Consider the following 14,760-nt stretch of genomic DNA (forward strand, 5'->3'; position numbering starts at 1 on the left):
AGTAAGAGATTTAAATCTTGCTAGTGTGAGCAAATGTACGTTAAATTTACGTGAGCAAATTTATGTTAAAACCAGAGCAAGAATCGATCGTGACAGCTCTTTAAGCTGGATGAGCTGTTTCTGACAGTTTTGCCTGCAAGATACTGCAAAAGTCTAATTTGTCAAATGTTTGTTCTTGCCAAGAGCTATGAACTGAATGGGAAAGCGTTGATTCTTGTTATTTGACCTTTGAAAAGTAGCTTTGAAAGACCAGCTGCAGGAGATGGAATCACTAGGCTATGCTTCTGCCGATTGCTCCAATTTTTCGGTGTTATTCGCTGTTGGGAATTTTAAATACTAGCTATCTTCCACTGCCTGGCAATTCATGGCCGAAGCAGCTTTGGCGTTGCTAGCCTGCTTGAATTTCAACCATCTGTATAACAGTATAATTCTCCGGTGTTTCTGATTTTGCAGCCACAACTTCTACAGATACGTTTAGACTAGTTTTCCATTGAATTAAAGCAAGCAGAAGAACAAAAGTTGGTCAACACGGTCTCTGGACTTTGTAAATAAAATTTCAAAAGATGCTCTCTGCTTTTGCACCAGGCTCGATACCACAGAACTTGCAGAAATTATTGCAACCGTATTCCTTCTTTTTATTCCATATTTTTTAACTCTTTGTGGGAGTAGAGCAACCTCGCTGCCAGGGTCTCTCATCTTACCCCCCCCCCCCCCTCAGGGTGAGCAAGGAGAGGCCCTGGTTGGGTCTGGTTGGGTGTCTCCCAGAATCTGGGAGATTTCAATTAAATTATTGAAGGGAGGGTCGCCCTAGTAGGAATTTTGTCTATACTTAGCCTATGGGAGTGCAGGATGAGTTGTGACCAACATAAACCAGGAATGATATGATGTTCTGCTTCCTCCGATAGAGGAAATCCAAGTTGCTGTAGGTTGTGTGGTTTGGTTCAGTTAGGGATGTTACATATTTTAAAAATCTCCTCAAGAAGGCAAATGAATAATTGCACACCGTGGTCGAGGCTCTGTATGGAAGATCTTTGACACATCTGTACCTTGGAAAAAATTAAAACTGGCTTTATATTTGACCGAAAGAAGGCTAGAAAAAAAGTTTTGTGTCCTTAAAAAATCTGTGTACATGATGGGCCTACACGACTCCAACGGTTCATGACAACTGTCTGCAACTGTGCATTTGCCATTCTCTTTTAATTTTTGGTCTCTCAACCTTTCTTTGCCTCACGCGGGTTTCTGAGCGGTACTTTATGCCATGTTATTAGGAGAAATGATAATTATAAGTAGAGTGAGCCTTTTGACCATGTCTTGAAATTTAAAGTGCCACTGAAACGAAATTTTTGTATGTGAGATTTTTGCTTAGTAATAAAGTTTCAACCTTACTTGGAAACACTGCGGACTTTTTTTTCGCATACGGTAAGCGAAAACTGCTTTTTCAGCCGTTCGAAGTTGGCTGGTTAAGCCCAAAATTGGCGGCCATCTTGGCGCGGCCAAAACAGCCTAGTGACGTCACTGGTTGTATTACTCTCACGCCGCACTGAAAATTTAGAGTGATTATGGGAGAAGAGAATACTGTTCGAAGCCCCCAAAAAACATCTTAAGGACATCTCAGAACTGTAAAGCAGATAATCACAGTACCCTCAGACAAGAAGAGGTGGAGAGTCGATCCTGGGGCTTTTCAGTCTATTTAATTGGATATTTGCGGGATATTTTATGTAAGCAAGCAAACGAGTGGGAGTTCTTAGATCGCAAAATGATCGGGACTCTTGGTGAAATGGCCAGCACTCAATTAAACAATACCTACACTCATAAAGTAAAAAAGACATGAAAACAAGAGAAAGTGGCTTTTGAAATTATTATCCGGACTGCTGCTGCATGAATCGCAGCAACAACGCTTCGAGTTTCGAGTCGCTTCGCTTCGAGGAAACCGGACGCTTTGTGAGTTTCACCGCGGACGAGATTGTGCTACAGTGACCCTTAGTCCAGTTGCATCTGTTACATCCTACAAGTTATCAAATCAGCAACAATTTAAGAAACCCTCTTCTTTTATGTGAGGGAGCGAATTTAAACTATAAAGGTAAACTAAGCTGCCATGACCCTACAGGTATGTTTTCAGGAAACGAGAGAAAGCGTGACAATGTCGACGGCGAAAGGTGATATATGCAAATTAGTTCAAATTCTGTTTAATAAACCTTCGAAAGGAGTGTAAACTAGTGACGTTTTAACGAATTGCTTTGAATTTGGATACCATTAAATGAAGATCATAGACATAAGTATGTGCTAAAGAACTCAAAGTAATCCATCTACCGTGAAATATTGCAGTTGGGAGGTACGTGTAAAAGAGAAGCGAAATTCGCGCTTTGTTTACACTGATACGGATGCGACGATAAAGCAAACCCTGCTGCGGATCACAATTTTCAAAGATACATTTTGTCTACCACAAGAACTCTCACTTATTAGTATCATAAAAAGGTGCCCTCTGTGCAAAGAAGTACTCGACTCAAAGCTTGTGGACCGTTAATAACTTCGTGATTGTGCAGATGGCTGATGCGCTTACGGCTTTTACTGCAGTAAAGTTGCCAAGGATATATTCGAACCTTGTGTAATAGACCTTAGATAAACGTGAGAATCCAAATTTCAGAACCAGGCTGAAAACAGACGACGAAATATCGTGTTTAGGCTTAGGACGTGATATAAAAGTTGCCACACTCATCTTCGAAATCTCCAATTGAGTACTCAAGATGTTCGAAAAGTAACTGAGCTGTTCTAATCTGTAGCATTTATTTTGGTGAATCTACACTCTTTGGCGCCCTCCAACGTTCATGATATGTATTTCCTGTCAAGACTGGACAGAAATTACAAGGTAGAAAACTAGCAGGTATCGACAATATGAAAAATAGACTTGAATAAATCAAGTGAAAACAAGAGAGAATCTATAGCGCTTCTTGCATGAATACAACCAGTGACATCACAAGGTCCTTAAATTCGGTTCCAGAGCCCGGACACAGTTTTGCTCCAAAAAGTCGATTTCAGCAGCTAAAAAAAGCACTTTCCGTTAGGATTTGACAGAAATAAAGTTCACCATTATTTTAAGCACGTTTGAAACTACAAATTGGGCTAATAAAAGAGAGTACGAAAATTTCGTTTCAGTGGCACTTTAAGATGATTTATTACATCGTTTTTACAGGTAGCCATGTAGTTTTGAAAGCTTTCTAAATAACTTACACAAAAGTGCTGTACAAGTTAAATCAAGGCTTGAAATAGTAAAATAGAATGCTGAATTGAATTAACTAAGCTTACAGCATGACAATATTTTCATAACAAGGAATTAGTTTTTTGTAAGTATTCATTCAAGAAATATACTGAATAAAGAGGAGGAAAAGCTTGACAAAAATAAGTCCTTAGCTTTTCAACAAAGCCAACTCTTTCTATGTCGAGGGTGGACTGTCATTGTCATCTGAAGAGTCAAATATGCATTTTATTCGTTTATAAGTTTGCTGTTTATGTCCTTCTGTTGAAGACGAGGAAGAGTTGATATTGATGGTGAAATTTCCTCCATAAAACTCAGCACACTTGAATAGCCCTGCTGCTGTTGGCATTGGACTTTGTTACTTTGTTGTTTCAACAAGATAGTGTGTTACAGTTTGAACCATTAAAGTTGAGCCACTCAATATTCTTGACATGCTTTTCTGTTGTTCTTGTGAAACATGACTGTAGTTGTTAATACTCTGCACATTTTTGTGTCCTGATAACTGCATTATATGACTAGGAGGAATATTCTTATCATTTAATGTTTGAATCATTCATTTTCGAGCGCTGTGGTTCGTAAGGTGAGAGTTGTCAAGACCGACCTTCTCAGCCATTGTTTTCATTAGACTGTTAAGTTTGTTAACTCCCATTGCATTGGCTTTAAACCAAATTTTATCAGACTTTTTTTGTAGCTTGATTAACACCCAGATAAAAGGGTGCATCTGGTTTGTTCATGAACTGTGGTCTCTTTTCAGAATAGATCTTGAAAACAACAACAGAATCTGGTTCATGCGGTAAATCTGGAGTCATGAAAGCTTTAGGTTTGATTGGTCGGACATTACATGGATCAGCTTCACTTCTGGTTTTAGTTTGTCGTTCAGAAAAATGTAAATATTCAGTGCCATCTGCATGTTTTATGAGCTGAACGTCTCCCCAGCACATTTGCCGATGCTCTCCACACCTTTAGTCCAAAATGCAGTGAATTGAAGAGCAAAAGTGTGTTTATCACTGCTTCTCCATTTGAAATTCCCAGGAGGTTTTTTCGTAGAGAATATTGATCTCATCATCGCTTAGGGCTTCTGCTGCATTAGGTCTATTACCTTTGCCCTCCTTTTTAAGTTACTTGTTTTTAGCTTCAGGACATTTTTCTTGCGCATTCAAAAGCAACTACCTCGATGACACTGACGGGATATTTGCATTTCAAATGTCGATTAAAACTTGACAACAGACCTCTAAGACTTGAAGGTTCACAGTCTTTGCCATCTTTTCACTTCACACTAAGGATAAACTCACAGAGATATTCGTTCAATTCTTTGGCTTCGATGTCTTCAGGATTTCTTTGGTCGTGTTTTTCTAGATACGGAGGTTTGCACACAACGAACTTGAACTTGTTGAATGAAATCAGTGTTATGTTTTGACAAGTCTCTCCTGATTGGTCGAAATGCCTTATGCATGTGTGAGAAAGCCATTTCGCTGCTGTGACTTGCTATTAGAATTTTTTAGGCTGGTTTTCTTATGAAGAAAACTGTGAATAAATCTCACTATCTGTATTAAATAAACGCCCTTTTTGCACAAAACCCTTCATTTATCTTCGCCTAGCTTTTCCAGTCAGAGACTGCCGTAGCTTTACTTCGAAAAAGCTATACATTTGTCTAGAGACCTTGTCATGTTTTTTTGCATCAATTTGATCACGCACATTCAAAGGGGAAACAACAATTACTAGGGGATGAAATTACACTGCTCGACGTCCACAGTTTATATATGACTGACTTTTTGTAAATCTAGTGACTAGGACGGCAACAACATCATGACCACCGTAAATTGCATCGAGACAGACTTGCATAACCTTAAGATAAACGTGGAAAAAGATACCATTCAAAATTTAAGCCCAAAGGCTACTGTTGCAGGTAATGGTGGTCACAGCGTGATGCTTTGAATTCGACAAAGTGCAATGCAACAAACTGCCTGATTACAGAGGACCCCTCCCTGATGCTCTAAATTGCCAACCAGGGTCTCTCCACTCTTGCTCACGGGATGATGAGAGACCCTGGAAACGAGGTTGGGAGTAAAGGACATTTCCACACTAAAATAACCTCATGGTTGTTTCTTATGTTGAGATTTTCCCATTTTTCACACCTTGCTAATTAATCACTCCAGGGAATACATTCAATTGACTAAATTCCCGCAAAAAGTCAGTCATCCGGACAGGTATGCACTAGTTTTTGATTGGTGAACCTGTTGGCAGTAATTGACAGTTGATAAAATCAGATTACATGAAAATTGGTGGACGTATGCAAAAAGTGCAGTTCTTATGGCAGGTATTCCTTCTTCCCCTTCTTCCTTACATTTTTTGCCTTCCAACCCAATCCCTTTCCCCATTTATGCCTGCAACCTAGGCCATAGTAACTGCAGGGGTGGTTCTAATTTCTGGGAAAATGATTTTTTTGCTTAAAGATATTGGAGCTGTTCAAAAAAACATCAGACTTCTATAACATAATAAGCTATTTTAATTGCAAATAGATTAATGTTCTAAAACAAACGAGAGAATTTGCTGCATACACGCATACCTAGCATTTCCATTTCCATTTGGAATCTTTTTCTTTCCATCAATAACTAATAAAGAAGACTGACTATCGCTGGAAAATACCTCAAATGTAAATGCCCTGCAATCGGAAATGTTGTCTGGGCCATGTTTAGCTGGCAATGATAAGTCTTTTTTACCTTTGGGTCACAGCTTGTGAGTAGAGAGATCAAATAAAGCCGGACTATTTACAGTGCCACACAAATCTTCTACATACGTGTACACTAACCCGAGGAACCAGCGAAACCCTTCTTGCAGCTATTTTGTCCACCAAACTTACATGCTCTTGGTGACAACAGAAGTCAATAATCCTAAACCAAGAAGACAAACAATAAGGTCTTGTTTGGAAATGCAGTGGACGTATAATAAAGGCAAATTACACAAAGCATTTGTACATTGATCTATTCACTTCACTTCCATTCACCATCACACATGCCACTTAATACAGGAATTGCGCCCTATTAAAGAGTTAACCATTTCCAGACACGAAGGGGATGCCATGATGTTGATGCCACGAGAGTCTCGTCACTGAATGATGATGTCATGAAAAATTTTGATATATTAGTTTCAGTTGCAATGCATTATGGGAAGATATTCATTCCTCCTCTGGGTTGGGGGTATGTTATGAGCGGGTCAATGGATGAGTGAGTGAGAGATGTATGTATGTCACACCAGTAATAATAATAATAATAAATAAATATTTATATAGCGCCTATCCATGCCTGCTCTAGGCGCTGTACAATTTGCCAAAATGAGCTGTACTAATCTTAATAATTAAAAATGTGCATTTAAGAAAGTAATAAAAGTAAAAATTGCTAAGAATAATAAGTTTTCTTAAAAAGATGAGTTTTGAGTTTAGATTGGTGCTACTATAAACAAGCAATCAAATTGCCGCCTGTAAAGGTGAACCATGTTTGTGAATATTTCATCCCAATTTTAGAACAGCCATCTTTGTTTTTTCTATAGACAGAAACAGGTGTTGGCCTTACTCCAACATCTCCGATGCCTCGTTTACTGTGATTAAGCCCAGGACTTTATAGATGGTTTTCAAAAGATTTCAAAATTTGATGATCAGCCAAGGAATCACAGTCTTTGGTATATGTCATCAAGGCTTTGCTTTTTGCATTACTTGAAATTTCAAATGAAATGAGTCTTAGCCGCTCGTCAACTTGGTGATTACTAGGACAGGAACAATTGTTTTTAGACAGTGCAGAATACACTTTTGCAATGGTGAGGGGGCTTTCATCTGTGATGGTATTCACCAGGTCAGTTCCCATCGATATCATTTGCATTACGTGTAGTTTATGAAAAAAGCTGAAACAATTTATCTTTGTGCAAGTGTCAATTAAGTAGCACTGTTTACTGAGTAATACTGTCTTCTCGTTAAAACATTTCTTGGAATCAATACTGAGATACTCATTTGAAGCAGTTTCTCTGTCAAAACAAAAGAAATTACTGATGGCTAGTTATGAATGAGAACACTGTTGGAGTTTTTGAAATGTGTTTTTGTTGCAGGTAGATGCAACGAGATATTTTTATTTGTTAGTTTTCACTTTTACTTTTGTTCTCACGCATGAGTAGTGTCAATTAAAACTGATGAATCGGTGACTCTGTTCACACGGTCAGAATAAACAAACAAGAAGCCAATCTAGGGGCACGTCCAGACTTGATATAAAGTATCTTGCATTAATGGCAATTCTTAAAAACAAATTTTTAGTAGAGATTTTCTCTACAGTTTGTTTTATGGAAACTCTTTGTTACATAATCAGCTTATGTAGTTCTATTCACTCTGTCACCTTTCAGGCATAGTCGTAATGCAGAGTGTTTGATAATTAGTATGCATTGTCCTGCAAGTCCAAATATATGCAGAGACGCTTCTGGAACTTTCTAAGATTTACATAAGTATAAAAACTTGTAGGTTTAGCTCGGCATTTCATTCATTATTAGTGTGTGTGTTCAAGCAATAAAACTTTTGCCATCCGGAGTAGTTAACATGGTGTCAGGAATTTACAAACCCAGCCAAGACTAACGTTGACAGCGATCACCGCCAGCTTTTCGGAAAGATAAATTCTCTCAATCCACAATGGCTGAATTGGAGCATTGACCAGCGCCAAAAGGAAACTTCACGCCGGGCCCCGAATGTTACCAAAAGTGCTCAGATTGGGTTGAGGAATGTGAACTCCTTTTGAATGGTCCATTAGCTTCGAAGAGCAAAGCCGTGAAAGCAAATTATGTTCTCATTTGGGCAGGAAAAACTGGAAGAACGCACATAAAGTCACTGAATCTCACCACGGAACAGAAGGGAGATCCAAGCAGGTTGTTAAAAAAGTTCGTGGAGTGGACAAAGCCGAAATCCAACGCACTCGCAGCCGCATCAAACTTCTGCCGCCTAGAGCAAGGCAATCTTAGCCTTGCAGAGTACATTGACAAAGCCACTATTCTGTGCGACCAGTGTGAATATCCTCCAGAAGCCCGCGATCGACTACTTCGAGATGCAATAGTAATTGGGCTACGCTCCAAAGAGGCCTATTACAAGTGCATTGAAAAAGGCTGAGCATTGATGCTGGAAGAGGCAATAGAAATCGCCCAGAATCAGGATGCCACAGCACACCAGGTTGGTTACATGCGACCGGAATTCAAAGGCGATCCACTACAAATGGAAGTTCATAAACTCCAAGGAAACAGGCAGACAGGAGCCAAGTGGAACAGACAGCAGCCCCAAAGACCTGGTTCCAACGATCAGCCCCATAGGACAGGTTCCAAGGATCAGAAACAAGTAAAGTCGAAAAGAGAAAGTTGTTTCAACTGTGGAGCGAAACCGTCACATCCCAAAAGTGAGTGTCCCGCAAAGAAGGCAAAGTGCTTCAAGTGTGGGAAGGAAGGGCATTACGGTTCCGTGTGCAGATCAAAGAGTAAAGATGCACCTGTCAAGGAGTTACAAGTCCAGTCTGCAACAGCTCCCGAGTGTGTGGACTGCGTACTGCATGAATACGAGCCAGTTTACTTCAACGCACCTATTCATCACCTCAAGACACTAACAGTGGAATGTCTTAATCATCCAAAATCGGAACCTCACATCTGCCCGTTATGGATCAGCCAGGAATCTTCATCACAAATCTTCCAGATTGATTGTGAGGTTGATACCGGAGCAAGTTGCAACATTCTGCCGTTGTACAAGGCTAAAGCACTCTTCGGAGACGACTTGAAGTTGGGCAAACCAACCGTGAATCTCAAAGGCTATAATGACAGTCCAGTGGAAAACCTTGGATCCTGCATTGTGTGCCTTTACCATGGTAACAAGACATTCAGAGTTTTGTGCAAAGTCGCGGACAGCAAAGGTGGTATGATCCTAGGCAGGAAGCAAGCATTAGTCATGGAATACGTCAGTTTCCCTGAGATCCAGAAACCTGCTGTCCAGGCTAAGACAGATAGGTCTATTAAGACACTCGTAGAAGAGCCGGCGAAAACCACTAATGGTCCAGCAATTCCAAGAGTTCAGAAATGCACTGATCCAGTGGTACCAGTGATCCAAAAGCGTTCTCAAGAGAAGATCACTATTAATGGAAAGACACACTCGTTGCCTACAACTAAGGATTATTTACTGCAGGAATACGCTGATGTGTTTCAAGGCATAGGAACTTTGCCAGGTGGACCTTATTGTATCCAATTAAAAGAAGGCTATAAACCCGTTCAACACCCACCGCGCCAAGTTGCAGTTAGCCTGAAACCGCCCAGCTTGGAGTCATTAAAGAAGTAAAGGAGCACACTGAGTGGATTAACTCGATTGTCCCAGTTAAGAAACCAGATGGTTCCTTACGGCTATGTCTTGACCCAAAAGATCTCAACCAAGCGATAAAGAGGAATCAGTGGTACAGCAGAACAGTTGATGACAGCCTACCGGAGCTAGCACATTCCAAATACTTCAGTTTGCTTGACGTGAAGTCGGGGTATTGGCACGTCCCTCTTGACAAAGAGAGCAGTTTCCTGACAACCTTCAATACACCCTGGGGGAAGTACCAATGGCTGCGCCTACCCTTTGGGCTAAAGGTAGCAGAAGATGTTTTTCAGGAAAGAATCGACAGAGTGCTGAGAAGTGTCCCCAATAGCGCTGGAATCATTGACGATATCCTTTGCCATGGCAACGAAGAAACTACCCATGACGCTGCAGTCATCACCCTGCTAAAAACAGCGAGAGCTAACACTCTCACCTTCAATGCAAACAAATTTGTGTTCAAGTCTCAAGATTGTGCATTCTTTGGAGGAAATCTTACCCCGGCCGGGTACAAGATGGACCCTAAAAAAGTGCAAGCCATCACAGGAATGAAACCACCAGAGAACCTTCAAGATCTGCAAAGCTTCGTAGGACTGGTGAACTACCTAAAGCGGTTCAGCCCAGCACTGGCAGATTTAACAGCACTGCTTAGAGCGCTCTGTAAGAAGGACACCCTCTTTACCTGGGAGAGCTCGCAGCAAGCAGCATTTGAGGCTATTAAGAAGGAGATTACAAGTGCACCAGTGTTGGCATACTTTGATCAGTCCAAAGCTAGCACTATTCAGTCAGACACCTCCAAGAAAGGCTTAGGAGCAGTTCTACTCCAAGATGGTAAGCCTGTGATCTACACATCAAGAACCCTCACCGAGACAGAACAACGTTACTCGAACATTGAACGAGAGCTGCTCAGTGTTGTCTTTGCCCTTGAAAGATTTCATCATTATGTGTATGGATACACAGCGATGGTGCAAACAGATCACAAGCCATTGGTCAGCGTGTGGAAGAAATCCAGTGTCTAACTCAGCTCGCCTTCAGAGGCTATTGCTGAGACTATCCCAGTATGATGTGAGCATTGAATACCTGAAAGGAAAGGATAATGTCGTAGCTGACGCACTATCCAGAGTGTCTCCTCAGCCAACACCTAAAGAAGGAGAAGACGGGGAAGAATTCATCCCAGTTCACATGCTCACAGACGAAATCCCCGCCGATTCCACGAGAATTGGAGTTTTCAGACGCGCAACTGCAGAAGACACTATTTCCAGCTTACTGATGCAAGTGGTAATAAATGGTTGGCCTGAATTAAAGAAAGATTGCCACCCACTTCTTGTAGACTACTGGACGTACAGAGAAGAGATAAGCGCAGAGAATGGTCTGTTGTTCAAAGGCCATAGACTCATAGTTCCTGAGAAACTGTGTAGCGGAGTCCTCCAAACCATTCACAAAGGTCATTTTGGTTTTGGGAAGATGCAGCTGAGAGCCCAAGAAGTAGTATTCTGGCCAGGAATAACCTCAGATTTACTACAGACAGCCCAGAGCTGTGAAGTGTGCCAGACGTTCTCAAGGAGCCAACAACGTGAAACACTGTTGCCCCATGAAGTTCCTCAAGGACCTTGGGAGAAGTTAGGAATTGATTTCTTCGAGTTTCAGTCTACCACTTATCTCCTGATAGCGGACTATTACAGTAGGTTTCCTGTGGTCAGAAAAGTACGCAGCACTACCGCAAGCGCTACCACCGAGATTCTGAAGCAGGTGTTTAGCGAATATGGAGTACCTCAAACCGTTATGACAGACAATGGCCCCCCATTCTCGTCAAAGGAATTTGCAGCCTTTGCAAACCAGTACTGATTTGACCACATCACATCCAGCCCTCGTTACCCGCAGAGTAATGGTTTCATTGAATGTATGGTGCAGACAGTCAAGCAGTGCATGAGAAAGTGTGCAGCCGCAGGACATGATCCAAACTTAGCTATGTTGATCTACAGAGCCACACCCCTTACTACCAGCATACCGTCACCTGCAGAGCTATTGAATGGACGAAGGTACAGAGCATTACTTCCAACCAGATCCCCTATCCAGAATCCCCATTGTCAGGTTGTCTGAGAGCAAATGGTGAAAAACAAGGACAAAATGTGCGAGCACTACAACAAGACTGCAAGGGATCTACCTTCACTGCCACAGAATCAGAGAGTGTACGTACAAGTTCACCCCCAGTGTAACCAATGGACCCCACCAACCGTTACCAAAATGCCAGTAGCGTCTCAACCGAGATCGTACAGTGTCGAAACTACTAATGGAGCCCAGTTAGTGAGAAATTGTCGCTTCACTCGTCCATCTCAAGAGACTGTTCCGATACCTTCCGAGAGTGTAAAGCATGACGAGAGCACTAGCAGTGAACAACCAAGACATGTGATTACAAGACCTAAAAGACTCATAGAGACAATTTAATTAGTTTCAGCATTTCAGTTAAGCCCTTAAGCTATTTTCGATTAGAGGGGAGATGTTGCATAATCAGCTTATGTAGTTCTATTCATTCTGTCACCTTTCAGGCATAGTTGTAATGCAGAGTGTTTGATAATTAGTATGCATTGTCCCGCAAGCCCAAATATATGCAGAGACACTTCTGGAACTTTCTAAGATTTACATAAGTATAAAAACTTGTAGGTTTAGCTCGGCATTTCATTCATTATTAGTGTGTGTGTTCAAGCAATAAAACTTTTGCCATCCAGAGTAGTTAACACTCTTCTAATATTCCTGAAGACTCCATGGCAGCAAGTTAAACCGCAAATTAATTAGGTTGGACTTTGAGGTGACACGGTGGTTTTGAAACAGATTCCTTGCGTACTTCAAAGAGGTAAACTTACGTCTTTTTGTAACTGACTTTTTGTAACCAAAAAGGCTCAGGTGTTGAGCAGGGTAATGGGATGGGGAAACTTTCCAGTCTACAGATTTCACGGCATCTTGTAAAATGTATACAGTTTTTCATGTGTCTGGTTGTTTCAAGTCTTCAGTCAGGTAACGCTCTTTACCTTCAATATTGTCTTCTTGTTTAAATGAGTTTATAATAAAGTTTTCATATAACATGCGCTCTGATTGGCGGAAACCGCATGCTTTATCAGAGAACAGAACAAGGGTTGATGACAGTAAGCTGGCTTTCAAATTTTTGCTTTGGAATTTTGACAAATTTGACCCAAATTAAACATCCCCTGTGATTAAGACAAACGTGATGGAAATGAGCTCTATGTCTACAGTAAATATGGCTCATGGAGACCATTGTTAGCAACAGTAGTGTGAAAACTGTACTACAAGAACAAGTTTTGCTAGATTCCAGCCAACAAAACACGGCAAAATAAACAAATTCTCAATCTAGCCAGTGCTTCGATAAAATAAATTATATTTACAAAGGCGGAAATTATACTTAAGAAGTAAACCAACGACACAAAACAACAATTGAGCTATCTCTGTTTATGATGAGAAGCTTTATTTTTGTAAAAATGCTCAATTGCTCAAAACAACACTTACATGCAGTGTCGTAACACTCGTTCTCTGGTCATCTCAGCGAAGTGAACCGAGAGTGGTCAGCTCAAAGCTTGCTCTAGATATTCTCCTCTGTGGTCGGAGTAGAACCAGTGGGAGCAGTTTAGGCTGTCTAACTTTTACGCTTATGCCTAGTTCGGGCAATCTTACTGCAAGCGGCTGCAAGCCATGAATAACTGTAGCTTCCTTCTAATTCAACTCAGCATTTCGCATTTTCATCCGCAAGCTTTGAGCTCCTGGTTTCCTAATTTTCATTGGAAAAGTGCATGTTTTCATGAGCCACAATATGGCCAGATTCCTCTGGACTACAAACCTTTACCTGCCTTTAGATTCTTATTTGAAAATTAACTAAAAAGCGGACTTTACTTCAAGGCATCGTTCTTCTCTTGAAAGCCGCTTGAAACTACTCAAAATTGAAAGCTTAGCTGAAGTTCAGTTTGTGATTGACAGCTGTCGCTTCGTTAGCCAATCAAATAATTTGAACAATTCTAACAAGGATTGTGATTGGCTTATTTTAGCGTGCTTTATCAGAGAACAGAGCACGGCTGATGCCACTTTTATTCGTTTGGAAAATAAAGTTTGGTTTGAAAATTCAACTGAACATGTGAGGAAATTATTGTATTCTTTATCATAAAACAAATAAAGAAGCCTCGACTGTGCTCTGTCCTGTTGTAAAGCACTTAGGAAGTGGTAGAGCACTCAAGAAGTGGGGAAAAACACTTGGCTTTGTCTTGTGTTTTCCCCTACACTTCTTTCGTACTCTTCCACTTCCTGCATACTTTACAACAGAACAGAGCACAGTTGAGGCTTCTTTATTTGTTAATTTGAAATTGGTATCAATTTGAAAAAGTTTCATGGAATATCAAAACCGAAAAAACTACAATCATTGCTGGTAACAGAATAAGACCATACTATCGTGTAATGATGTTGTAATTTAATTGGTTCTTGTCATAAAATGAGTCAGAAAAATTATCCAGAATCAACATGAATGTGCCATTCACTGTTAGCTACTATTTGCAGACTGCATGATGTTTAACTGCCTTGCTGGTAACAGCTCCACGTAGTTCTGAAAAACAAAGCCACCTATCGACTGTTAAAATCAAACCTTGGTAAAAGTACGCTTGAAATCACATTTCCTAAGGTGAAATAAATTCTAACTTTTTTTTTTGCTGTACATCATGACCAAACAAACTTGTTGGATTAACCTTGTTATAACTGTTAAGAAGAGTGCACTGAGTGCTGCTGCATCCAGGGGCTTTTAATTCACAAAAAAAATAATAACTCTTGCACCCCTTACGTGCCTATATGCCATACTTACAACTGTAGCATTTTAATGTTTTTTATCAATAATCACATCTATAACAAAATTCTCGAATGTGATTGGTTCTCTGTGCACCTATTTGTCAGGTAATCACTGTGCAATCATGTGGGTGTCCAATTACAGATATCCAATAACAGCTTTTTGTCGTCCAAAATTTAATTTGCAGCTTCCTTGGCTTTCTTTTGGAAAAGACGATGACAGATAAGGGTCCGAAATAGAAACTGTAGACTGATTAAAACATTTAACAACAACGATGGCAAACATGACGCAATTAAACCTGAGGGTAACTTCATGTTGGAA

The 14,760-nt window shown here is 40.5% G+C and overlaps 1 protein-coding gene and 2 pseudogenes across 2 annotated transcripts in view; 2 read left to right on the forward strand and 1 right to left on the reverse strand.

The window, feature by feature from the left end:
- Positions 1-14,760, forward strand: part of LOC110056905 (delta-1-pyrroline-5-carboxylate synthase-like) — a 187,160-nt gene that overhangs the window by 132,366 nt on the left and 40,034 nt on the right. The window lies entirely within an intron of this gene.
- On the forward strand, positions 494-14,420 carry LOC149118035 (uncharacterized; annotated as a pseudogene).
- On the reverse strand, positions 3,432-5,838 carry LOC149118036 (uncharacterized protein KIAA1958-like; annotated as a pseudogene).

The sequence above is a fragment of the Orbicella faveolata genome, unplaced genomic scaffold (assembly GCF_042242905.1).
Source record: "Orbicella faveolata isolate gen_17 unplaced genomic scaffold, um_ofav_v1 contig_1, whole genome shotgun sequence".
NCBI lineage: Eukaryota > Metazoa > Cnidaria > Anthozoa > Scleractinia > Merulinidae > Orbicella > Orbicella faveolata.